This window comes from Pungitius pungitius, chromosome 15 (genome assembly GCF_949316345.1).
Source record: "Pungitius pungitius chromosome 15, fPunPun2.1, whole genome shotgun sequence".
In the NCBI taxonomy this organism is placed as follows: domain Eukaryota; kingdom Metazoa; phylum Chordata; class Actinopteri; order Perciformes; family Gasterosteidae; genus Pungitius; species Pungitius pungitius.
Genome location: NC_084914.1, coordinates 11,998,712 through 12,025,527, shown reverse-complemented (window position 1 = coordinate 12,025,527; position 26,816 = coordinate 11,998,712). Strand labels below are relative to the sequence as shown.

General features: G+C 43.4%; 1 protein-coding gene across 3 annotated transcripts in view; it reads left to right on the top strand.

The window, feature by feature from the left end:
• The window catches only part of tnr (tenascin R (restrictin, janusin)), a 121,705-nt gene that overhangs the window by 37,499 nt on the left and 57,390 nt on the right, over window positions 1–26,816 (top strand). For all 3 annotated transcript variants that reach the window (XM_037458201.2, XM_037458202.2, XM_037458199.2), the window contains exon 2: window positions 1,141–1,194. The gene's annotated coding sequence lies outside the window, so the exon portion shown is untranslated. The remainder of the gene's footprint in view (window positions 1–1,140; window positions 1,195–26,816) is intronic.

Sequence of the window (26,816 nt, the reverse complement as noted above, 5' to 3'; positions counted from 1 at the left end):
CTCTCTACCCTTGTGAATACTTCAGTTTCAGCTTATCTTTTATGTGTTTGGTGCGAGCTGTGTTTTACAGGCGATAAGAGATAAACGTTTAATTCAGAATTGAATCTGGCCGAGATTCTGAAGCAATGGCATACAGTTATTAACAAAGTAAACCAAGCCGCTTCTCGTTCCAGGCTGAAAAGAACCAGGATACGACGGCTTTTTTTATCTCACTCTGAAACATGGAGGCACGGAGTGAACATGAGAGTGGAGCTTTACACAGTTTGACCTCAGGCTCAGTTGAAACCACTCAGAGAGATTAATAACGGTGTGTGTGTATATATATAAAAGCCCACATGCAGTATGTGACACAGGCGTTTTAAAACAATGTTCAATAAATGCTTGAACTCGACCAAACACTGATATTAAGTCTAAGTGCTGCAACAATATGGCTGCCTAATTAGGATGATGAGAGGAGCTCATAACACAAGTGCTTTATGCACAGGAAAATTCTGCCACACACACACACACACACACATGCGCTTGCATCCACTGACTCTATCAAAAATCTTAATCAAGTGGTGGCTCATGTCTCAAGTATAAAATGAGTCATTTCTGTTGTCCTTCAAAGCCACGGAGAATACTAACGAAGCCATGTTTGCTTGCGGTGTTGTCACAAAGAACTGCATTGCTTCTCCGAGTTAAATATGCTTAAAGTGGATCATAATGTCCTTGAGTCTTTTTACTCAGTACCAATGAGTTAGATTATTGGAATTGAACAGGCGTCAGGGCCACAATTTAGCAAGGACTTCAAGTAAAATGCACAGCTTATTAAGATTGAGCTGAGCCACTCTGGACCAATCAAGACTTCCTGCTGCTTTATGTTGAATACTCTTGATCCACCATCCATCCCGTGTGATACTAAATGTGTCATCACACACATGTAGTGTGCACATGTGGGCGGGCTCACTGTAGGACTGAGAGATGACGCCCAGTTTTGAAACTTTTTTTCTTTTTTTCTTGTCACATTTACAGAAATGTAGTTTTATTTGATTATTTAGGACGCCTGTTTCTCTGTTGTCTCCAGGAACTATCTGGAGTAGCGAATCAAAGCCGTGCCATGTTTTAAACATCTACACCCTCTCTCCTTTATGTTGACAGCCGCAGCTCAGAAGACCAACACTAAAAGGATCAACTGCGGTTGGAGCCCTCAAGGTTTGTTGCATATTCAGATGCATGCCTCAGCACACCTTTGTGCATACGTGTGTGTGTGTTTGTGTGTGTGTGTGTACCTGAGGATAATGATCACTTCCTTGCTCAATTTAAAAGGCACTCTCCTTCCCTCAATGTATGAGAGTGTATGCAAGGCAAAATCTGCAAAAGAATGTATCCACACACGACAGGGAAAAGACAAGAAAAGAGTTGCTTTGCTTTCGTGGCGGCCCTTTGACCGAGGCAGCGTCGTGCCTTCTCCCTGGTGATCTTTAATGTCTCCTGAAACTCGTCTACATTAGTGGCGCTCGAGGTTCCCGCGTGAAGCTCAGATAGGCATTTTTCCCCCCCGGATAAGCCGAGGCCCATTTGCTATCTGTCTGTTTCCCTGGTTACCCCCTTTAGCCACATTAGCATTGGGGCGCATAGTTTGGGAGCCTGCTCCAATCACCGTGCGCTACATATCTCAGTGATCTAGAGACTCCATTGCTCCTCTTGCAATCGGTTTACAGTGCAGCCGACTCCATTGAGGTAATGTATTAACGCCCGACTCCCGCAGCAGTATCCGTACCAGGTTTGTGTGTCTCAGCGGGCCACGAGGTGCAGTTCTTTTACCCCAGTACAGTAACCTAATAAAGTCTAATATCCTGACTTTTATGCCAAGTGCCTCTCAGTTTTTATTGGGGTAATTTTGTTGGGATTCGGTAGTGACTGTTTAAAGCAAAGGGTGATATTGTTTTCCTACCCCTCAGAATGAGGAGCCCTGCGACCAAAGAATGAAGTGACGGCGGCACCCGGCGTGATTGGCCTCGTCTTCAGGGATTTGATTCAAGTGTGTCGTAGAGAAAAGGATTTAATAACGAGGCCGATAGGTCAAAAGATACGGGAGGAATCCAGATAGAGGGAAAATTCCTCTCAAGACAATTAAAAAGTTTTGTCTTATTCGCATTTTGAGTAATTCTCCAGCACGTCAAAAAAAAACCAATGAATCCACTTCATAATATTGAAAAAAATTGTCTAATTCACAGTGTCTGACAAGGAAAGATGTACATTAATTCGGACTAATTGTATGGAAAACTAGACAACTGAGTCTCCACGAGATCATCCACCGTGCATACGTCTCCGTTTGGTCAGAATGTATGAAAACACAGTCACTCGTTTTATTGATCGACCCAGTGCGACCGATTTTTCTTTTTCTACTCCATTTTCACATTTTCATCACCAACGATGTAGTAACACTACACGTCATATTAATCTATTAGATCTTTACTTCCAAATACCCCTGTTGTGTTAAACTCTGAGTTTAGTTTTCACAGTGACGGGCGGAGAAGAGGAAGGAGGCAACGCTGCACATTGGCCTTTCTAATTAGTCCTCAGTGGAACCCGACCATTGATTGTTGCAAAGGCCCATCGATTTTTCGCAGGGCTCTACATTTTTCGACGTTCGTGCTAAATGCCACAAGACAAACGGCGTCCGCATGTCAAGACGTCTCTGACATCACTTTGTCTTTTTGTGTCAGAGGTGTGTGTGCGCGCATGTGTGTCTTTGTGCATATTTATGTGTGCACGTGTTAAATGAAAATGGGCCGGGGGGGCAGCTGACAAATGGGGAAAGTTGCTGCATTCGTTTTGGCCCGCGCAGCCGGATCGAGCAGCATTGATCTGGCCGGGAGGGGGGAGGGTGAGGGGGGGGGGGGGGGGGGGGGGCTGGCTGTGTGCTTACTTGCACATCGGGGACAGCCGAAGGCTATTGGCAAAATGTTTGTTCTCATTGGGTGGAATCACAAGACTTCCCTCGCTGTGCTCTAAACACATCACTGTGTCACAAGGTCGGAAAGAGTGGCACAATTAATCAGCCGCAAGATGTTATATGATGTCGTCAGACTGTATTTATTTATGAATGGAATGCTTAAGTTGTGCTTGTCGAGATGATGCAATGTCAAGTTCAATTGAATGCAGAGTGTGATTTGCTGGTTTATCGCCACATCAAGAGCAAGCGGAAATCATTTTCTGATGGGCTAAAAAAGGAACATTTTAAGTAGAATCACAGTGTTAAAGCATTGTGGTAAACAAACCAACCCATCCAACCTTACAGAAATTAAATGCAAATACTATCAGTGCTTTTATTTGCTCTGATATGTTTAACATTGAGCTGCCTGCAAAGTTGTGAGCCAGGACAAAACAGTGCAATCATTAAAGTCTGAGGGTCTCTCCACTTTCTGTTAAAGCGCTGTGCTGTGCAGAAAACTGCTCCCTGAAGCAGATGCTTAATGTACATCATCCAGCCACACCTTATTTTGCTTATCTTTAATATAGAAATGGTCCTGGCAGTTTAAATGGAGTGAGGACATTTGAACACGCAGCCAGCTGCTCACTACCTTTCTCCGGAGCACCCGAGTATGACATTGGCGCCAGCAGGAACCTGATTATGTGAATCCCAAACAGGGTTGGATGTGACCCCGAGGGCTCCATCAGAGTGTTGGGAGCCAGCTTGGCTGTATCCAGGATATTGGTTCCACTCCCTTGATTTCCCACATTAAGTTTGCGACGTGACAGGTATTTCCAGAGGTGCACGGCATGCTTTGGCGCTCCTCGGTGGCGCCCTCTGAACTCCGCGGCCCGCGCGTTAGCGTCAATCTCGTCCCCTCGACCGGCCCAGCGAGTCACAGTGATGCTTTCTGGTGCCGTGCTGGTTTTTATCACCATGTCTTCGGTATGTTTGAGAGTTAAAGGGATGACAATGGCGTCCCACGTGTGGATGTGTTCATTCCTCGCTGCCTGGAACCCGGCTGTGGCCTGGCCTTAGGATGCGTTGTCTCAGCAAATGGCCTCGCTTTAATGGGACTTTCCCCTGTCATTGTTCCTGTGAGGGGTTTGAATAATGCAACACTCTGCCCTTAGCAGCCATTTGAATATATCTGTCTGGTCAGCAGAGAGGGAAAGTGACAAAGACACAGCGGCTCAGACGCAGACAAAAGTAGAGAAAGGCAAAGGGACAAAAAGTGAAAGCAAGGCGATACCCGAGGAAGTTTGAGAGGGGAGGAGAGTGGGCGACGTATCAAGAGGCAGAGGGAAAGATGGATAGGAAGACTGATGGTGAGGGAGAGGGCAGGACAGTGCAGCATATATATATTAGGCTTCCCAAATGTGATATGCATGGGCAAGAAGACAGGCAGCCATTTGTAATTTTCGTGGGTTTTGTTCGCTTCTCCTCGTGCTTCCTTTGCACCGCGCCCCTCCATCCCCGTCCCGACCGGCGAGCGGTTGGAGACGGTTTATTTTTAGTAGGCCGACAGACGGTGATGAATGGGGACGCTCCTCCATTGTGGAAGCAACAACGGGCCCAAGATTGACTGTAGTGTCGGCAATGATGCTGCCACGCTACATCACACGGGGGAGAACAGAGCTTTGTTCGCTCAGAGTTCGGTGGGGATTCGCTGAGTTTGCTCGTGATGAGCTCAGTTGGCCAAATGTTGGCAGGAAAATCACAAGTTTTCGAAAGTGGTGTTAAACCAACTGGAGGAATCCCTTCTTTTAGGAAAGTAAAAACCCTTCGTCACGAGTACATTCTCACAGATTTGGCACACTATTTATCCTTGAAATGATTATACTGCTTTAGTTCTTCTACACTACATGTGTGAAATATGAGCTCAAGCTAAATAACATGCATTCCAATGTAAAAACCTATTTGATTCATTATAACAGACGAAGCCAAAATCCGTTTTCTGCTATTTCAGTGTGAATGTGGGAGGTCTTTATTCTTCTCTCCATGGACAGAGCAGTCTGTCTATGGCATCCTTTGTGAAAGTGGCTTTAATTAGAAGATACCAATGGCCTACTAGCTCTTTAAAGTGTCATTTCTTTTCCATTTCAGTCCATGAATTCATCTGTATTGTAGAATAATCCCCGTTACTGATGCTTATGGTGTTGGCGGACACGCTGTAGTCGTCCCCTGTAAACGGAGAGCTTTTTTAGTCTAGTTTTCTATTTTTGTAATTGCAACAGCACGCAATCGGTGTTCCCACACATGGACTTCACCGAGGCTGGCCACCGAGCCACATTTGGCGACCTGTTCCGGCATGCTGTATCTCATTTTTCCACGACACGTTAGCTCCTGGTGGACTTGTGGCGGTAGGACGCCCGCAGGGGAGCAGATGGAGACCTCGAGGTGCAGCACCTTTCTCTTCTACTGGCCAAGCCTCGGGTGCTCGCTGCCTGCGTTGGACACATGACGTTTACACAGATATCTGAATCCTGTCTGGTCCGTGTGTTTACCGTACACTTTGCCAATAACTGCTCACAGGATTAATGCTGACTCAGCTCCACACCCGTACTGGGTTTCTGGGTCTAATTAGTTTAAAAAAAGTTTTTCCAAACATTTTGTTGTTGCTTTTCAATTAAAAGACCCCCATACCTTCATTTTACTGTCTAATATCATTTCTAGTCTAAGTTGAAATCCAGTATAACTTTCTTTTTGCCTGGTTCAAAGTCTCACGGTTCCTTTACATGTGCCACCAACGGGAAGCATTCACAACAGACAGATGGCCAGGAGTACGTTGTACACTTTGCACCACAGCGCCGGCTCCCGCCTGTCTCAACAATTTCAATCAGTTTTGCAGAGTAGATTTTAAAAAGACATAATTCACAAAGCGCTTCTCGGCTGAGCACAGCATAGGATTTAAGTTTCCTTCCGGAGGGCAGAAAAACAAAGGAGCTCCAGCAGAATCACTTACACTGTAAATCTAGTTAAAAGTGGGGACCTTACTGTAACTCCCATGCTGCACTCTGCTTTTTCTTGCCATTGTACCTTAGTTAAAGAGTCTCTTACGTCTCATTGAGAATAGGTACTGCATTTCATCATCTGGGATTCCACAGCTGCCTTCGCCCTATTGAATTTCTCCGACTCCATTTCAGCCGACTGACATTAAAAATCAGTTAGATCAGTCTTTTTCTGCCATTCAGCCCCACTTTCTTCTCTGCATTTTTTTCACTCTCTCGTTCACTCATTCCCTCTTTTATTCCTCTAAGAGGACAAAGTCGAATGGCCCAATAGCGTTTAATTGCTGTGGTTTTCATGTGGTCTGCTGAGAAGTAATAGCCACTCAGCACTTCTGTCCACAAGACAGATGCTGCCGATGCTCGTCGGGGAGCTGGTTGCGGTGGGGGGGTGGTGGGGGGGGGGGGGGGGGGCGGTGGGGGCACACCGAGTGGCTCAAGGAAGTGCAGGTGAAGTACTAAAAGGAAAATGGTTCGCTGGTGGGTAAAAAGAAATCCCACAATGGATTTTGTTTCCTCCTCGGGAATCAAGTCACTCGGGGTCGCCGCACACGAGCACATGCAGGCGTCGACACGCGGATAAACACACACACACGCACGCACGCACGCACGCACACTCACAAGCGGGGGTGGGAGAGGAGCAGCGACTTGTTAGCAGAAACCACGCTCTGTGACCAGGTCCAGGCATGCAATCTGTTGTTGATGTTGGACCCGTCACCATGTGGGATCGCTCTGAATAATGGGAAGAAAGCAATGCTGGGATCCCTCCTGTATTTAGCTGAGCTGTGGTGTCACACAATGGGGACGAACCAATCATTTCCTCGGCCCCCGTTAAGGCAGCACGTCCTTCCTGGCAGTGCCTCTGAGGTCGGGATTTACAACAATACGACACACGGTGCCTTAACAACGCGGTCATCATGTGAACATTTGTTGCTTTTAACATTCCTCCGATAATTACGTGACGTATGTTAAATGTTATGGTCAAGCTAAACGCCACAATATATTAAATGAACAATTGTCCCATTCCGAAACTTTTAAGTTTAAGAGCAACAGAATGAAATAACATCACATTTAGCTGTCATCATCTTAGCTAGAATCCACACAGATCTCCCAAGAGTACATGACGAATAGGTTAGATATGAGTAATGGTTTTCCTGAAGATGTCGAGCTTCTGCGTTCCTATTGCACCGTGGAGAAGTCTCAGAAACCACCAGCTGCTTTGTTAGAAGCTCTGATGCCGTGAATGCCAGAAGCACATTGCTTGAACAAAACGCTACATAGAAAACATCGTTGACATCCTGGGAGGAAATTAAGTATGTATCACAGTAAGTTATGTGATTACCTTGGAACTGAACCATGTCAGAAGTTCACTGAAGAGTTTAATTGCTCTCCGTGTGATTGAATTCTGTTAGTCTCACCACATGATAGAAATTCAAAATCTTACGTCCATGAAAAAGCAATTACTTGCTTTACTGCTTAACTGTTAAGAGGCTCCCATTATCTAGTTAAAACCATTTAAAAAATTTCATTCCAAGGAGGCTTTAATTTTCTTTATTTACTGCCTGTGAGTTCATTCTGTCTCACAAGTATTGAAAGGATGCAGCAGAGGAAACACTTTTTGACATATGAGACTGAAATGATCAATACTCAATAATCATTTCTGCTCTATTTATATGTTTGAATTTAGGCTTTTATGTTGAATTTATTTATATATATGTATATATGAACGTTGTGGTCTAAAGAATTCAGGTTAGTCATTTCATTCTTGTATCTAATTATCCTGCCCAGTAGGGCAAAAAGCATCACCAGTCCCCACCTTCATGACCATTGTTCTGTTAGAAGTAAAGTCATGACACTCCCATCACTTGCAAATTCTTCAAACTTGTTACTCTAACAAAGCTACCATTTATCTGTCTTCAATAAATTTCAATAAAATAAAGTTTTATTGTTTGGTTCGAACCAATTAAATGACTTTTAATGAAACACTCAGTTGCTAATGCTTCTAGAGGTTTACTTTAAAGGGCGGCTTAATTGTGATTTGTGGGTGTTTCTTTTTATTTATTCCTCATCGTTTGCGGGCATCCTTTTCTTCTATTTTTTCACACCAATCACATTGAAGACCAGACTGCAGATGTAAAGAAATAAATGAAATGAATAACTATAATGACCTCATTGTATTCGGTGTGTGCATTGGCCAAGCCAGGGCAGCACTCTTCACATGAAGGTGGATTTCAAATTAGAAGGAGCACGTTGAGGTCGCCTCAGATTTAAGGGTTGAGCAGTGCTTCATCACAGGAAGATGACATCACTAAATGCTCCACGCGCTTCTTTCAATAGTTCACCTTCCCTGTGCAGGTTGTCCATGCTGCAGGCTGAGGGCAACGTGCAGGCATCCAAAGCCCTGAGTTGGGACTACTTAGCGACTGGGTTTCGGTTACGTAATTCCTTGGGTAAGAGGCTGCCATTTGTCCCAGTATAGCTGGCGGCGGCGTAGCTACCCGACATGGAAAACAGCCCCTGGTGAAAACGACTCTCCATTACTTCAGACCTCATCTGTGTGTGACGTTCCCCGCTGAGAAAATAACCCACCGCCTTACGCATCAACTGGAACATTTTTTTTTGTTACCTCCCCTAAAAATAGAAGGTATTTGTCTGTTTCTGAGATGATGGATGATAGTCAGTGAAGCTGCGTGCTCCCCCACTCTCCGTCCCAGGAACCTCCCATATAAAACTATGTCATCTCAGAGTAGTGTTCTTGTCATATTTTTGTGCGTATTTTTGTGCAGTCAGCATCTTCCAAGATGTATAGATTGAATCATTACAGCGCAATAAATGGGCGAGCATGTTAAAATTGATTGCCGAGGGGATGCGTCTGAAAGAAAATGGTTTCGTTGCATTACTCACCAATCAATAGTCTCAAAATAACAAATGATCTCGCATCAAGTTATGTGCTCACAGCCATCTGTCATTTGTGTGTGTGTGTGTGTGTGTGTGTGTGTGTGTGTGTGTGTGTGTGTGTGTGCCTTTGTGGAGCTTGTTCATTTAACGGCGAGCACTGAGGCAGAATTTAGTGTCATAACAAAGCAGAAGAATCAGTGCAGAAGAACTCTTGATCTCTGTTCTCTGTATAACAAACACAGCTGAAGCAAGATGACAGCACAGAAATAGGCAACTCGGGAGGTAGAGATTTAAAAAAAAAAAAAAAGAAGAAGAAAAGAAAACAAAGACAAAAGAGAAGCCAGTCCAGATTTATATCAGTTTTTGGAGGATATTATTTGTGTATTTTCATCTGATCTGGGTTGATTGCCTAATCGTTGGGTCGATTCATTGCAGCATTGTTCGCCATTGCAAGTCAAATGTGAACACCCCCTATTTTAAAGGCGATAATATCAGTGTTGTTGTGTCTCTTTATTTTTTATCAATATTGACCACAATCTCTTCTAATCTGTTCTATGAACAAAGCAGGGCGGTGGGACACACACACTTTTTTTTCAGGCTGAAAATACGATCTTCATTCAAGCGGATGACTTTTAAACGAACGGGAAAGGTTTCCGGGAATCATTGAAACAGGAAATGTTGATTTACCGGCTGTGCTCGAATGAGTGAGGTAATAGAAAAACTTCTAGCTAAGCTCCTTTTTACTCCAAGGGTAATCATGCTCATTGTCAAGCAGAGCCATCTCCTGAGATTATTTAAAAGGAGCAACTCTCACCTGCACTTTTCTTTCTGTAGTATCTTACAATCAATCTATGGAAGGAAATATTCAAGTGGTACCTCCGTGCTATAAGTGCTGCTTCCGACCTCATCAGTAAACGGCACCGATCTCACTGTACAACCAACAGAAACTATGATTACTATTACTATTATTATTTCCTTTGGATGAATTTCTAATGTTCAAATTCCTTCTTGATTATTGATATATTTCAAAGATCTCAGGCTTAGGTCTATGGAAACATCCAACAAGTCGTCCCATCTTTCACTGTCAGTCGACAGTCGATTCTTAATCAATTCATCATTTTTGTCTATAAAACGAAATGTGCTCATTACAGCTTCCTTCCTGCAGCCTTAGATGTCGTCTTCTATTTTGAGTGGCCAAGCTTCCAAAACATAAAATGTGTTTGACGATCATATAAGGCAACGAGAAGAAAACCTTAAAGGGGGATTTCTGCTTCATGAAGGATGCAAATTATTATCTAATTGTTTGCTAGATTTTTGATCGGTGTTCAATCATTTGACGCTAGGTTTTCTAGGCTTTGATGTACTCGACAAAGAGTTCACTTAAATCCAGTCTTTTTCTTTACCCAACATTTTGTGTAAAATATATGCATTTCTTTGTTCATTAAAACAGGCCCCTCAGTGATGGAACCATGTTTCATGGTAATGATACACCTGGCTGAACAAAATGTGAAATATAAATGCATCAAAATAAATATTTAATTATCTGGTTTGGTTGTCCTGGAGACCTGATTTGATCAAATCTTATTTCAATTTGGATATCCCCTAAAGCTTATTTTTTATCTGTATTTTAAATGTGATCACTGAAGCACGAATAACTACCACTTGCACATTATTAAAAAAAGGCTTTTGTTTAGTATTATTATGCTGCTCTGCTACACTAACATTTTTCAAATTGTGCAACATTCAGAATATGATTAACCTCCCTAGGACCCGAATCGCTAATTTCATGCAAGTATTGCTGTGGGTTTTTACATTTGTATCTGCTCAGCATGCAGCGTGCATCCGTGGTTGAGTCTGCATTTACATACGGGCTACCTTCCCTCCTCAGCCTCTTTGGGTCTTCTTGTTTCATTATCAACCAAAAGGAATTTTTCCTCTGCAATTTTACTACCAAAGAAGCCCTTAATTCACCGTGTGTTCCTCCTTCCACTCCTAAGTGCTCTTTGGCTAGGAAAATTGGGCGAACCATCTCAACATGGGGAAATGTTTGCTTCCATCGGCGTCTGTGAAGCGTTTGTTCAGCCGAGGCTCCCAACCTTCACATTCAGGACTACTCTGAAGCTATTTTTCCATTCAGTGTGAGCCCAGTTGGCTGTTTTCCCACAGATCTGAAGAAATGCACAGGCTTATTTCATCCCATACGTCCATATCACCTCTCATGTTCCCACCGGAGAGAGATTCAATAGAAATTGATTGAGCGGCGCTCTCTCCATCTCTCTCACGCTCCCTCCACGATCCCAGTCATCCTCCGGGATATCCGCGGCACTAACCTGCCCGACTAGCACCGTGCTGTCTGGTGTGTGTGTGTGTGTGTGTGCGCGGAGGGAGGGGGTGGTTACCACTAGAGGGATAGATGTGTGGAGAGAGAGTGTGTTTTTATTTTAGGACCGGTTGTTCAAATTCTGTTTTTTCTCTGCTCTCTTTTATTTAAGTGGTGGTTAGAAGTTTCCTTCGGTGCGCAGTAAAAAAATGGCCATAGCATTGTTAAAACAAGTGGGTGGGACCTCACAAGAGGACATTTTACTAATGCTAATTTCCTAAACTTCACTGTTATGGAGTTTGACCCATGGAGATAAACAGTGGTAAATGTATTACCACTTAACTATATAAAGGGTTGAGGTTACAGCCTACACGTAGTCCTGATGTTATATATTCATCCTCGGACTTCACTTTTAAGTGAGTTAAAATGATCCAGCATTGAATGATAGGTTGCTGATACCAACTAGACGGATTGGGGATTGTAACGGCATATTTCAATGCGAGGCGTTAAGCCGTCATACTTCCGCTGTTGATTCTATTTAATGACCTTGTTGTGCAAAGCATTGAAGGAGAAACACAGCTCGGAGTCGTAGTTCTAAACTTAAAAGCCCCGAGAAACCACAAACTACTTCAAATGTCACCTACTTTCATTACACTTCTGTTCTTGCTGTCGTGGCAGTGAGAGGGTGAATGCGTCATTTCATCCGACGTGTTTACCTGCACAAGGTGAGGCTACGAGTGGTGGGACGACTTGAATAAGTGGTTTACTGTCTCCGAGTGATATAAAAGCAGCGGAAAGAGCCCGTCGGGACCGGACAATGGCCCTGAACCCAAGTGCACCACTCCTCAGATGGTGTTCCAAAAAATGAAGGTTTATTAACAAAAGGGCCAATGCCGCTGAAGTGAAATTCCCCCGTGGTCGAGGGAAAAAAAAAAACCCGACACTAACTCTAAGAACAAGAAAAGGAATCTAGAACATAAACACTAGGCTGAGAAAAGAAATCAAACAACAACGTGGTAACACTAAGGCGATGGAAGACAAACTGGCACAAGACAAAGGGAGACTCGGGCACAGGTGGAAACACTGAGGGGCAGACAATCAGATCCGCACACAGGGGGATGGAGCAAGTTGCCTGAAACGAGAGGGAGGTTCATTTTCAAAATAAAACAGGAAATCACGGGACACATAGACACAAGACAACCTGACTAACACCGTTTTCCTGGACATGACGGAGCCTGGTAAGAAACCAAAAGAGAGCCAACAGAAATCCAGAAAGTCCGTTCACAGAGGCTCGGTCTCTCTGTTGTACACTTTGCCCGACAGCATCATTACCTTTGATGCGTTGTTCATTCATGTAGCCCTTGTGGACTCCGAGAGGAATATTCAGCGTTAAGGGACTTGATGTCACTTGAATGGGAGGCGTCGTATCTAAGCACTCTTCAGCAGTCCAATTGGTCATGATATTTTCTGTACGATGCTGACTATAGCCTCAGTAAGTATTTTTAAACACAAGTCACAGTTGAGGGATTCTTATGAGAATTGTTTTAGATCCTTTCGGATGATTGATGTTTATTCTGATTAATTGTGTAACGTTATTTATCATGACACAGTAAATAAATTAAATCTGAATTTCAAAATAGTTAAACTATTCCGATTAATATGGATCTCTTAGTCCTTCAGTACCTGTGTGCTTTATTGTATTGATCTCCACTCTGCTCCACTTTGAAACCCCAGATGATAAAGGATTGATTCCTGAGCTTTTAATTTGTCCTTTTATTTTACGTGCTGATTCATCAGATAGAATTTGGGTCGCCACTGCCAAGTCTCCCAATCATTTACTTGTTCCGCCCATTCTCCAGGTGTCCTTTCTCCCCGGCCTCCTTTACTCATGCATAAAGTGTGCTGTGGAAAACCTTCGAGTACACGCTCACATACACACTCGATTGGATCATATTCAGTTTAAATTACAATTTTTATAGAATGAATTTGACGCAGCGCATACATTTCTTTCATGATAATTGCACAACTTTTACTGTTAAGTTATTTTCCCCACATTAGTCTTCATATCTTAAGATCTTTTAGTTTATTGCTATTTGTCAGCCAGAGTTTGTATTGTAGCATTCAAATGGTAGAAATATAGAATAGAACTTGGTAGAAGTTAAAACAAGTTTTTGCAGCACAGCCCTACATTTTTAATCCACGCAGGCATTGAGCAGCAGCAGTAGCCCTCTTATAACGGTAGTTAACTCACAATTTCATTTCATGCTCTGCAAAGAAGACAAACGTCTCATTTTTAGCCGCCCTCCCTCCATTAAATGAGCTCATTGAACTGACAGTGTCACTAAAAGCATCGCCTTCATTATTTTACTGGAACGGTGGAGCCATTGAATGAATGAATGAATGAATTAAGCCTAGCATTTGATGCACAGGTACGTACATTCGACTATGGACTAACAACCTTGGTAGTGAATATAGGTTTGTCCTTTTGCCCTCATCTTTTTTTGACACAAGTTGTAAATATTGTTTTCCTCGTTTAGAAAAATATAAGTGACTATTTACGGATTAACACCAAACACAAGACCTACAGGACCTCATGCACTAACGATCTGTGTGCCCATGGCCCATCTTTGTGTTGTGCACATGCATTCACGAGAGGGTCGAGGGGAACGTGGGTGTTTCCCATAAAGAGATGGGGAGGGGGCTGTGTGAAATGCACCTAATTAGGCATTCGAAGCAGCCATGCGGTATTACAGGTACTGGAAGAAAGCACAGATGACATTGCATCTCCGACCCCGCGTTGGCATCCCATTCCAGCAGTTAAACTCCTCGCCGCGTTACAACTATTGGCATCGGGGTCGTTTCAATGAGTCATAGCAGCAGCAGTGGCAATATCGCAGCACAAGTACTTAACGCTTTGCTACGGCGCACTGGTCAATACGCCCAAATAACACAACAACTTGGCTGTCAGGGAATTTTTGTTTTTTTCCGTTGCCTTGACTTGGGCAGATCCGTGATAGAAAGAGAGAAGGAGCCGTGTTCAAGTGCGTGTTCACATGCTTATTTCAGGCATCGTGGGCGTACATGAGGGCCTCGGTGTATTGGAGCCACAGTGAAAGAAAGTAGGATTTGTTAAAAAAAAAAAAATCCACAAATGACTTCGCTTTGATCACGTTGAAGTATGTTGTCATCGGAATTTAACGGGCAGCAAAAGTTTTGAAATGGTGCCGAAAACCAAATGTTGCAGAGCCTCTCCATCTTAGTTGAAAGGTTATTTGGGGACTCTGTGTTCTTTAAAGAAAAAATATGCAAAGCTAAACACATATACACAACATGTATTTCTGTAGGACTACTATACACATTTAATTAAGTAGTTTAGGGTTAACATTTGACTAATTTGATCCCTTATAATTGATCTGGCAGGTTTGAATGTGCAAAGGTAACTTTAAAATGAAGACGTTTTCTCTCCACTCTTGAATGTTTCCTCGTTGATGATCACAACTCTTAAGTTTCTCGTTGCCCTTTCACATTTTGGTTTCAAGAAACTAGAATACAATTAAAAGCTTTGCCAAATAAAAAAAATATCTATCGCCGCTCCAAAGCTCCCGAAGCAGCCATGGGATGCGAGCTGTTTGATGACACAGTAACCGACTTTTATTTTCTTGAGAAAAAATATTGTCAAAGCCTATTTTCCTACAAGGCCAAGGCAGTGGTTGGTGTGTCGGGTGATGAATGGTCATTTAGAGACAAACATAATTCCCACACAACCCAAAACTAGTGTTTGTGAGAAGAGAAGAAGAGAAAAAGAGAGAGGATGCCTTTGAATCTGTTTCTGTCTCTCAATTCCTTTTTCTCCCCTCTCTCTCTCTTTCTCTCTCTCTCTCTCTCACATAAACACACACACACACACACACACAGGGATACACCCGAATCCACTCATGGCTGTGGGCCGTCTGGACTAAATACCAACTATCTATCATCTGAGCTATTTCATACTTTCTCAATTCAATAAGCCCTGGTGATTCATGAAGTGACCTGGGCTGCTTTGTTGTAGAATGAAGATGAGGTTCAGGGGTACGGACAATAATGTGCATTAAGCGCTTTCTGTTTGGATTTTTTTTTAGCTTTCAGAGATTCAATCCCATTATGCGCAATTACGTGCAAAATGATGTGTGTGCAGATTTTGACAGTAGAAGGCCCCTTCTGTGAGATTAACACGAACATTGGACTCCACGCATAAAGGTCTTTTCTCTAAAGTAGGAGACGTTGTGCTTTATCAGATAAAGTCTGTACGCACAGTACTAAATTATTTTCTTCAACATGTAATTGCTGAGTGAATAAAGGGCTCCATTTTAGGGCGGCGGATGGAAAATGTAAGTTTGCCATGTTAAGCCACGGCTGCTTAAACTCAATGCAATACTGCCTGCACTAATCTTGGCGAGCTGCATTACAAAAATGCATTTATTTTATTGCCTTAATCGTCAGCTTTTTCAATCGGCCGACGTACTAAACCCGTTGCGTGCAACATACGAGAGCTGTGAAACCAGCCGAGATGCCGAGGACACTGAATCCCTCCAGCCTCCGCCTGCACACCAGACTGTGTGAACTGTAAGAATCCAAACACTTCACTTGATCTGTTTGCCAAAAATACCATTTCCACTGGGGATGGACCACTACTGATATCCAAGAGCAGGCCGACACCGACTTAGATAGCTGGTGGGGTTTTAAGGAAAAAGGATCTATTCAATTCTATAATGTATTACTTTATACATTATCCATTGGGATAATAACTACTGTGAAAATCTTGAATAATCGAATGTTTATTGGTATTTATGTATCATTTTAATAAGATTGATATTCATAATAAATACACATATATCTATGTATTTATTAGTTATTGTGTGTCCAGAGCCGAGGTATCGGGGGCATCAGCACTGAAAAAGGCATCTTTAAATCCCTCCTTTTCATTCCTGCTCTGTTCTATAACAATAGACTTCAGAAAAATGATGACTTCTCTTACACTCTCTATAACACTTACTGCTGGTGTTGGGTTAGGCTCAAACCAACATGGGGGTATGCAAATCATTTCTTATGCACGTTCATTTCGGTTGTCTGTTTTTATGTACGCTTCGATGTTTTTTTTTCAGTGTCAGCATTTTTCAGTGGCTGCTGGGCTGGCAAATTATCTGCGGGAACATAATACCTGTGTTGTTCTCACGGCCACCAAGCCTTGTCTGAGGAAGGAAACGGGATCATCGGTACCTTTCTCCCCCCCCTGGTGGGGCCGCACAAATGAGCAACACACAAAAACAACTGTGTATATGCGCATACTAATGCAAATCATTTTTCTTTGAAGGAGTTACTGTGAATATGGATTTGTGAATCCATTTCTCTGTATCTCCATATCGGAGTCAGTAGTTCTTATGCATTCACCCTATAGAGTCTTGCAAAAGTGTTTATTTTGCAGAGAGTTTGGACAAAAAAATGTGTGGTTTTATTTATTCAAATGCTTAATGCATGATGGAAATGTGGGTGTCCATAAGGCTCATGTCAGGTTGGTTAGAACATTAGGTCACAAAGGTAGAATGTAGAAAAAGCAGGTTTAGACAATTTTTTTTAACCAAACCCAGGATTTATTTTAGCCAACTATCTACTATTCTAGATGAGAAAACATTCATACAGTATGATGTCCCTGTTTTGGTTGGCATAGGCATAACCACAAATAGATCAAATCATCGGTTTTATTTCACACGAAATAACATCAGGGGGCAAGGACAACGAAGCTAGACAGATGAAGGGACAGAAGACACAGGACTGTTACGTATTCAATTACTGGAAAAATAGGCGCGACTATAAATACAAAAATACGGTGGACCAACGAGCCAGTCCGGTCGCGTGTAAACGTTTACCTCTGTGGGTGTTTGATATTGAGGGTCAGCTGCTTTGAGACAGTGTTGGCGCTTTGCTTCTCTGAAACCTTGGCAAATACTTGAGGAGCCATTGAGTTATCTTGGTCCCTTCTCCCGAGGCGAGAGACATACGGTTCGGGTTTGGGAGGGTGCCCAGTCCCGCTGTGCTTGCACACCTTTCCACTGATTACAGGGTCTCGTAGGTCCGAGGTGGCGGCAGAAGTGTGCAGCTGATGATTTTTGAGGTGCACCAACGTTTAATGAATACAGCGTCACGGTTTGGCTCTCCTTCCTGTTTTATTTTGTAGTGTCATGTCTCTTGTGGTCCTGGGTAACTTCACTTCCTGCCTTGTCCTGTGATTGCCTGATTGTTTCCACCTGTGTCCAATCACCTGCACCTCCCTAGTGTGTTTAAGCCCTGTGTGTCTGTTGGCCCCTGTCGCGTCATTGTCTAAGTCTACCCGGTGTTGGGGCACGTCTCGGTTTTTGTGTTAGAATAAAGAGCACCAGTTTTAAAACTCTGCGTTCGAGTCCTCCCTTCAACCCGCACCAGCAGCCTCCTGACATGCAGTGTAATATGCACTTTTTGGGAAGGAAATTACAACATTTGAATTTGCATGTTGATTTCCCTGAAGAGGAGGACAGCGATACGCATCTTTCCCTCCTACGGTGTTCAAAAGGCGAACAGTTGAGCCGCGTTCCTTTGTTTATTCAATCAACCTTTTTCACTGGAGGAAAGCCACCATTTTAGAGGATTTGCAATTTCTCTGAGCTGATCCTCTGGCCACCAAAGCATGTCATTTACTCTCGGAAGGTGAGCGAGACACCCTCAACAGCAAACAGGGCTTGCGTGTGTGTGTGTGTGTGTGTGTGTGTGTGTGTTTGAGTGAGCGCGCCTTAGGAGGTGTTCTGCAACAACATAACCCCCCCCTCTACCTCTGCAGCACACCCGGGGGAGAGCAAATGAGAACTTTTTCCTCTTTCCATGTTGATAGAAGAGCCACAATGTGTTTCTTTTCCTTCTCAGCAGGGCATGTGTCTGGACTAGCCTACTCTGAGCGTGTGTGTGTGTGTGTGTGTGTGTGTGTGCTTCCCTACGATGCCTCATTGTCCCTCTGCGGTTATAAGAAATTCATTGGAGTCTTTTTTTCGTCACCGCGATTATAAATGCTGACATAATTTAATTATCAAGAACATCTTGGTGCTAGTGTGTAGTGTTTTGTGTGCGTAATTAATAAACACTTGTTACACCGTGTTACACTATGTGTATCTTTACCACCCCACCACATTTTTGACTCCCCAAAATCAGATTGCCTGCCTGGAATAATAAAGTAGAATTGAATTGAATAGAATGGAATTGCAATTAAATTTGCATGTCAAATCTTACCCAGGGAATGCCATCGTTAAGTCAGTGAGAAAGCAGTTCAAATGTGTAATTGCTGTTGTGCTAATTTGATCCGTCCCCTCTCCAGAACAGGTGCAGAGTCAGAGAGAGAACAAAGTCACCGGAAAGGCGCACGCACACACGCACGCACACACACACACACACACACACACACACACACACACACACACACACACACACACACACACACACACACACACACACACACACACACACACACACACTACAGACACACAAGGCGCATAAACGAACATCAATATTTTCCCTCTAGCTATGGTGTAATGTTCAATTTAATGGTCTGATGTCCCTTAATGACTGCTTCATGTGCACGGGCCTCATTGTGCATCTATCAACCTGAAGCACATCTAATCAGACAATTAGCCCTCATCTTGAGCTCATTTCCATGGATGTTCTCGTCACCATAACTGCTCGTCTAATAGGAACACAAATGGATTGTCTCACACACACACCTTGATCTATTGATAGCGGGATTAAAGCTCAGCATCAAACCAAGTCGAACACAGCTGACTATAAGCCAACCAATGCTGTACAGTTTAAATGCAGGAATGTGGACATGACTGAAAAAGACTTCTTCAGTTAACTGACATCTTCCCTCCTTGGAAACATGATTAGAAAGCATGTAATCAATTAGCTACCCAAGATCCGCTAGAGATCATCTCTGACTTGTCTGTTTGTGTCTATAATTTCTCTTTTAACAACATTGCAAATAAACCTTTAAGTCACTTAACTCGGTTGGATTCCAATTGGAAAATGTAACAGCCTTCACAATGACACGTGCATTTAATATGCACTCGCTGATTTGGGAGTACGCTACACTGCCTAATCATGCACAACAAGTCTAAACAACTAGGGTATCTTTATCACTTAATTAAATTTCCAGCCATGGGATTTGAGTAAATAGGTACATGACCTATAGCTTGTTTATTTACACCCAGGACTGGTTAAATATTCTGCACAGATTTACATTTTGGAACATGGATTATGTGCCCTCCACTCGGGGTGCGTACCGAGCTCCAAATCTCAACCTCATCACCGTTTTCTCTGGATAATGAGACGGATCAAGTTCATGCTCCATGACCACTGCGTCGCACATAGTCTGTTATTGTCTATGCAGCTGGGGTCTAATGGCTCTTCTTTATTCATTTTTGAATGCATTATCCCACTGCAACCAACACAGCAGCTACTGGGATTTCCAATCATTACATGTGAGTCCAATAGCTGGAGCTCTGTAGTTACCTGTAATGCTGTGTGTGTGCACTGGAGGGTCAGAGATTCACCTTGTCAGTGGCTTGATCTTAGATATATCAGGTTAACGCTGAAGAGCACATCGTCGTGCAGCAGTGTGTCTGCATTTGTTTCCCGCAGAAACGAACAAGGTAAGCTGTTTGGTGATATATCATATTCATTATCTGAATGGACTACCTCCGTGAAAGGTAAATTGCACATTGGAGGAAGATGGAGACGGACAAGAAGCAAAACTGAGAAAGTAAAATGGGGACCGCCAGATTTCAGTTTTATTACACCTGGAGCCATTAAGCAGCGGAGGGCGAGTCGCCCTTAGCACCAGCCATTTAGATTCTGCTAATCCTACTGAGCGCCGTGAGGTCAAGCATGCAGAAGGAAATCTGTCTGTTTGGATTCACTCAGTATGATTAAGCTTAGCTCCTGGTCATTAGCGGGCAGACAGCTCTCCTCACAACACGCGGTCTCTATGGGGGAAAAAAAAAAAGTGCAAAGGCTGAGACGCCAGATGTGGATGGCAGGACGGGGACTCAGAACAAGTTAACTTCAATCCACTGGAGACACGTGCACACTGACAGACGTTCAGAAGTGGGCGAGGATCAAGAGAGGGGAAAAAGAAGGAAGCAGCTTAAGCAGAGCGCAGAGGCAAGAGGTGACAGTGACAGCGGTGGAAGCCTTTGATTTTTAGGTTCCTAATCAATGGGGATTATGGTCCGTGTGTCAGTCCTCATTACGGCTGCAGCGCTAGGAGGCTGCCGACAGAGGGAGGGGTTCTGCGCGAGCCTGAACGCATCGGATCACACAATCCGAGCCCCGTTCATTCGCGCGCAGACGGATCAGGAGTTTGTAAATGTAGATCTCCGTCACGCACCTGCGCCATGTATGGCCTGCAGAGACTGAGCTGTCACACATAGTCAGCCAAAGTGTTCCATTTTGACTGCGTGCTGGCAGTGTGGGAGTGCCATCGCAGCAAACCCTGACGCAGGAAATCATATGAAACACAAGACTATGAACTGCAACGCAAGGCGAGACGCATCCTGGAGAACCACTTTCAAATCTTTGAAGGAAGGCAAATTCTTTCAAACTGCCACTGACAGGTTTTCAGCTTTTACATCGAGGGAGTTAAGAAGGCAACGTATCAGCTTTTTCTGTTGCTGATTTTTGGTAATATTACACACCGTGGCCAACCTTTTTATTTTTAGGAACAAAAACAATATCACAGTAGTTTAGCTGAATCCTAAAATTCTGAATTGATATGATAAACAATTTAAGTTTTTCTCTCTAATCATCCAAAATCTCATTCAATTAGAAGTCTAGGTCATATTGTATACTGTAAATATACTGTACTCAAGGATCTAGTTGAAATCCGCTTGACTTGAGTCCTGCTCATCATGTTCCACGTTGCTTTGAATCAAGATGACTTTCACTGATTCCACCCAGAGAAAGTGGCCCAGCAGCTGGTAGCACAAAAACAGATGCATACTCTCAAAATATAGATTATTATACATAAAGCTACACTGAATAGATCCAATGACCAAATCTGTTCAGCAGCGTTTTTTTTGGGTTGGGTGAATGTTTAAAAGGTTTCTTAATTCTACTACCCCAAGTACCAACATGAAGGAGTAACCTGGTGGAAATGAAAAAGAATAACATACAACCAAACCACGTGATCCACTTTTTCACTTATTTTGTGGCCCTAGTTTCATGGCAAATGAATAATAAACGCTTGGCTAATTAACGTTTGGGAAACGGAAGCTGTCCCTTACATGATTCTTTCTTTATATTTATAGCTCTACCCGCACTGCTGAGATTTCATTCTTTTCCTACCTCTGCCCTGTTATGACCATGCTGCTGCACCCAGCCAGAGCAGTCCGTTACTCTGACAGGCTCTCTGCTAATGAACTGGACCTTTGCATCTCCTCCTCACCAGGCTATTCCTGGACCCGATGGCCCCACAGTCTGATGTAGTGGAACCGAGATAACCCGTTCAACCGGACTCAAACACCCTCCAATTTGACCCTGTGTTAGTGCGATCAATACTGAATGTCTTAACAGGCAGAGCCCACCTCCTTAAAACCTTTTCTTTAAATCATGACCGTGATGCCTGAGTAGAGCACTTACTGTACCTGTATGTTTGTGCCCTGTGAACATGAATGGCAAGGGACTCGAACAACCACATCGTTAGTGTTACATTTCATAGCTGACACTCTTACTAACGCTTCAGTGAAGTCTGACCATTCTCTCTTTAGCTTGATTAGTAATGCAATTCAACTTTAGCAGAGACTTCTCAAGCTGAGCTCAGTCCAGAATGGATGTCCAATGAATCCAACACTTAGGGAGCAATCTGTTTTTGTAAGAAATAATGAACGAAATGAACATTTCCCTAATGAAACTTGATTTGATCGATATATACGTATGATATAAATATTTATTCATGCATCTGTCTGTATAGATGTTCAGTTTTATTAGGAATAAGGTAGATGTATTCTTTTACGTTCCACAAAAAACAGCGAACTCAGAAAACTCAATGTGATGAACAAATAACAAACTAGTCAAAGTCATTGAAAAGCCCTTTTTAGCATTTGGCATAGTGTTTTATTTGTTTGTTTCCCTCCAAAGAGAAAGCGACATTAAGCAAAGGGGACAACGTCACCCACAAACGGGCCGACGCGATTATGTCACTAAGACACGATGCGCCGGCGGCTTTAAAGCGGCTTTGCCACTGAGCTGTTTATTTGGTAATTGAATACAATCCCGACTTCTTCTTCTCCCCTCGATGTCGTGGCGTGGAGCAGACGGCAGAAGAACGCGTCAAAGCCCTCGATGCCACGCGGCTGCTTTATCGTCTCCGCACAGCTTACGGGATGGGATCCTTGCTGCACACCTTCGAATCATAAGAGAGAGAGAGAGAGAAAGCAGATAGCTCGGGTGGGAGGGAGGGGGGGGGGACTTTTTTTCCCCACCTTTTCCATGTATATGAAAGGTACAGGAGGATCATCGGCGTGCTGCAGGAAACAGAAGCCTTTGAAAGGGGAAGATGAAAGGACACAGAAAAGACACAACAACAGCTCACAAGGTGACAATCAGGAGGATTCTCAGGTTCTCGGTCCATTTTTTTTTTGTTTTGTTTAGGTCATGCCTGAGCAAGAAGATAGAAGAAGTAAAAAAAAAGGTCAAGAGAGGTGGAGGACTTACAAGCGCTTGTGAAACTCGGGCAGGGACAGGTGTGTTATGCAGGTTCCATAAAGACGGCTGAGCTCAACCAGCACATATGCACATACATATAAATATGAAAATAGGAAGAAAGACATTTTTTTTCTTTCATGCGTTCTGCATTCGTTGTCATTTGCTTGAATCTCATGCTTGAGTTGCGAAGCGACCTTTGATTTAGTTTGCAAGCACTTTCTAGCTTTTTATATTTTTATTTTATCCTTTCTGCCTATTCTAAAATAACCAGCGGGCAGCTCTGAAATGGAAAATGAGTTTGCTAAAAGCCATGTATTGTGTCAGGACAGAATAGAAGAGCAGTGGGTATTCAGCAGCAGAAATGAGAGAGAGAGACAGAGAGAGAGAGAGAGAGGTAAAATAAATCTTTTCACTTCCTAACTCGTAGCTGGTTGAACTTCGAAAAGATGTGATAATTTACCTTCACCCTCTACGTATGTCCTCTCCCTTAGTCTGGTCTCTCCCTTTGTCTGGTCTCTCTTGTCCACTTTCTGGTGCTTTTCTTCCTTTCATCCGTGTGTCCGTCCGAATGCTTCCTTTGCTCTGTCTCTTTTAATACCTTTTGTTTTAAATGTGTAATGAGGGGGAAAGTCTTTCAGCTCAGGCCAAACCATTAGATGAAGGAAAGAGCTCAAGACAAGTCCGAATCGTTCTCTTCCCTGGACCGAACTTGAGCTGCAGTGTAACCAAAAGTGGTTAAATGATATTGTTGTATGAGTGATGAATGGTATCTGCAACACAAACTTTGTTAATAGTTAAACTTGATCATGCAGCATCAGTAAAAAGTAGCGTGCATATAGTAAATCAGCAGACACAGAGTTGTCTACGGCTCAGATTACCTAACTTCAGCCTTACCTGAGGGGGGAAAAAGCAAAATGGGAATTAACAAACCACATGAACCTTTATTTTTTAAATACGTATTCTCATTTTTCAACAATTTACTACAATAGGCAGAAGCTCTAAATATTAATCTTGGCTTTGACAATGTAGGATTTCCTCAAATAAAAAACAACGATGAAATCCCATTCAAAGTAGGATGTTTTCTATGAACAGATCCATGGAACAGATTATTTAATGGAGCGAATCGAAGATGAGTTGAACAAAAAAACCAAAATGTCATTTTACTCCACCCAAACTATTGTGTGTATATGAAATAAATTCCCTAGCTAGACAATGCATTAATAGAAGTATTTCAGTGTACTTTTTCTCCCATGCTGGGATTTAGGTTTTTAATCAGCAGAAAGAAGTAAAAACAATAGTCCTTTAATTAGAAAAAGGCAGAAATGCTGTAATTTCCGTAAGTAACTGAAGACAGAAATGCTTTTAGGAGATTGAACAGTGTCGAGCACTTGTTCACTGCATGTTATCTCAGTGCTGCCTGTGATCATTTGTATACATCTTCCCTGATGAATGGATCTGCGTGTGCAGCATGGAGCAGCAAGTCATCAGTGGCCTGAGGTTGTACTATCCGCTGTAGACTGGAATCCATTTCATGGTCCCATCTTTGCTCTGAACGAGGAAAAAAAAAGAAGAAAAAAAGACATGTGCAGCCCTCCGGTTTGTGGGAGCAGCCAATGAAAAGCGCCCAATGGTCCTGAAAGACAAGGCAATTTGGTCCGAGTGATGGGAATAATGAGAAAAGCAGTGTAATGGTGCCAGAGTCCAATTTACAGGGTGGAGAAAGAAAGGGCGACGGAGGGAGCTAAACGGGAGGCGGAATGAAAGAGCGGAGGGGGGGGAGTGATCAGCCACGCAACAAGGCCTGCTATTGGCTTTGTGTTCATGTAGAGGTGGCTGCACATTAACCTGTGCAAATGGAGGTTGTGGCTTTACTTCCAGAGGTCGAGCAAGGAGCCGGTAACGAGGTTCTGCTGCCACAGAACGCGAGTGAGGGACAGCGTGGAACGTAGTGGAGAGGAAACGGGTGGTTCTCAGCCCGATAATCGTTAAAAAAAGCGCCGTCCGTCCGTCCGGAGCGAGAAGCCGCCTTTTGACCGCGGTGTAAGTGTAGCGTTTTCTATATATTTGGGCTTTTGAAAAGCTGTGTTTATTGTTTGTATCGCAGAAGTCCGAAGCATCTCATTCTTCACATAGTATGAACGTGATTAAATAAGTTTGGCTTAAATTATATCTACAACTGTGCTGTGTTCCTATGGAATAAATTACAGGCAAAATATTATGGAGCTTTGTTTTATCAATAATATATATATATATATATATATAAAATGACCAACACGTCACCAAAATACAAACTTGACTGTTTATATAATATATGTACAGTTTATAGGATTGACTGTGTATATGTACTGTATATTTTCAAAATTTCAGCTTTAAAAACCTCAAAATTTGAATAATCGAGGCAGTTGACTTCTTAAGCTTCTTGGTTATTGACAGTTTGCTTTAACTGTTAAATCAGCACATTATGCAGCACATCTGTGGGAGGACAGGTTCACACTGCAGAGGGAATAAATCCATTTCTGGGATTAAGCAAATCCCCGAAAGAAAGAAAAGAAAGAAAATGAAAAGCCTCTCAGAGACATAAAAGAAGATGGTGGAAACGACAACTAGAGACGATGAAAAATGAGAGCAGCAAATAAGATAAGACAGAAGGTCGTTTTATGAAAGAGCTGAATCAAATCATGGGTGAGCCAAAGTGTGGCTACGGCGGAGAAATGGAGCTGCGTGGTGTTATATGACGCTGCAGACCAGTGCCACCACAACCACCCCCCCCCCCCCCCCAGCCGGAGATTGCCATCGCAGCTGGATTACAGAAGGCGATTGCCTAATTAAACGTTTCCACTGTCCTCCTCCTCTAAGTTACAATGAGCCGCTCCCAAGGCTGACTTATCGTCTCTCGCTCCTCATCCCCCCCCCCCCCCCCCCCCCCCCCCGGGGGGGGCCGCAGAGAGGGACGAAACCACACACACACAGATTGAGACATATGTCCCCCGGGCAGACGGCAAGCACTTAGTGGAGAGGCAGCGGTATAAAAATCCTTGTGGCCACAAACACACACACACACATACAGTGAGAGTTAATGAAGCTTTTCAGTGCATATCCCTTCCTGTATCCAATGGGGATGTTAATCTCCTGTGAGCCCCTAACTACTGAAACACACAGACACACACACCTACACACGCATTTAAGAAGACTGATGAGAGGTCACTGCGTAGGGGGGGGGGGGGGGGGGGGGGTCATTCAGCGCCTGGATGGTTGAGCAAGTCCAGATGATGAGGGTTACCAGGTTGCCGTTGGCGACCATGTTGAGAAACTTGCAATCAAGACTTTGCCTTTGGTCCATCAGTGGCAGCCGCTCTGTAACATGCAGGAATAGTGCAGCAGTCGGTGAGGGGGGACATTTGAGACCGATTGGGTGTCGGGGATTGAAGTGATGATGATGGACAAACGGATGATGGTGTCACACAAGGAATCCACAATCACAGCTTTCCCTGCTGATCGGCCAATGGATCTGTGGTGGGAATGGATGGACCAGCAACAAATGACGGGCAGATTTAGTGGTTTGCTCTTTTTTTTCTGCTTTCCTGTTTCTCCTGAAGCCTCTCGCCATTTGTCCCGTTTTGTACATCCCTCAATCCCTCTTATCATTTTATTTCCCTTCATTTTCTCTCTCAGCACTTTAGCCTGTTCGTCTTTTGTAGGCCAAACTTTTGCAAGTCATTTCCCGCTTAGCTTTGGTCTGTTTATTGATAACTTAGTATACATATGTACAAAGCATAAGCGGATAAGAAAAAACATGCTGATGCGGCTGTTTCAAAGATGCGCTGCTAGTCTGCGTGTTGGGAGTGAGCCCCGCGGGCGCTCGTCCGGATTC